Source organism: Wasmannia auropunctata, unplaced genomic scaffold (assembly GCF_000956235.1).
Source record: "Wasmannia auropunctata unplaced genomic scaffold, wasmannia.A_1.0 LD336092.1, whole genome shotgun sequence".
Taxonomy (NCBI): domain Eukaryota; kingdom Metazoa; phylum Arthropoda; class Insecta; order Hymenoptera; family Formicidae; genus Wasmannia; species Wasmannia auropunctata.
Genome location: NW_012026798.1, coordinates 936,660 through 937,456, shown reverse-complemented (window position 1 = coordinate 937,456; position 797 = coordinate 936,660).

Here is a 797-nt window from a genome sequence, read left to right as displayed (position 1 = left end):
AAACGTCTACTATTCTTCAATAAAGGGATCATTTGCGCTATTAGAACTGCGTCGGCTCTTAAGGGCATTTATTTAACATTTTATTTGTATATCAGAGCCTAATATACTTATTTGAATATTCAAAAGGTTTTAGCTAGTGTTTGGACACCTTGGAAGATGCTAATGCCGACTCCAACTTTCAAGCTTTATAACTCAAGATTTATTTCATAAAAAAATATTTTATTCATGTGTTTTAGAAAGTTCTCAAAGCGTGCTATAAGAATATGTAATGAAAAATTGGGGGTTCCATTTAAAAAATTCAAAGTGACCTTGTCCTGACCTTGACGACGCCACTTAGGGTCAAACCAATATCATCTTATGTCCAAAAACGTCCAAAAACTTTTGTCTGAAACATTTTTTCGATAAACGCTTTCTTTCTGAGATAATCGCGTGGAAGTTTTAAAATGGGACACCCTGTATATATGACGTATGAATTTGAAAGTTTTAGCATTGTTTATGTATTGTAATATACAAATAAAATGAGATATTTCAGAACATATACCCAGTGAGAAGGCTGATGTCAAATCGATGTCGTTTCAATGTCGATGTCATCGAAAACTCATCGAATCGAAATTGACATCGAAAATCAGGCCATTTCGATCAAATTGTTTTGACATCAAGAAATACTTGTTTCCAAGTTACCAATGTCCAAAACCCAAAATTAGTCTAAAATTAAAAGTTAATCATGCATATATACCCAGTGAGAAATAATTGGTCGAAAATACGTCGAATCGACATCAAATCGACCCAAAGAACAG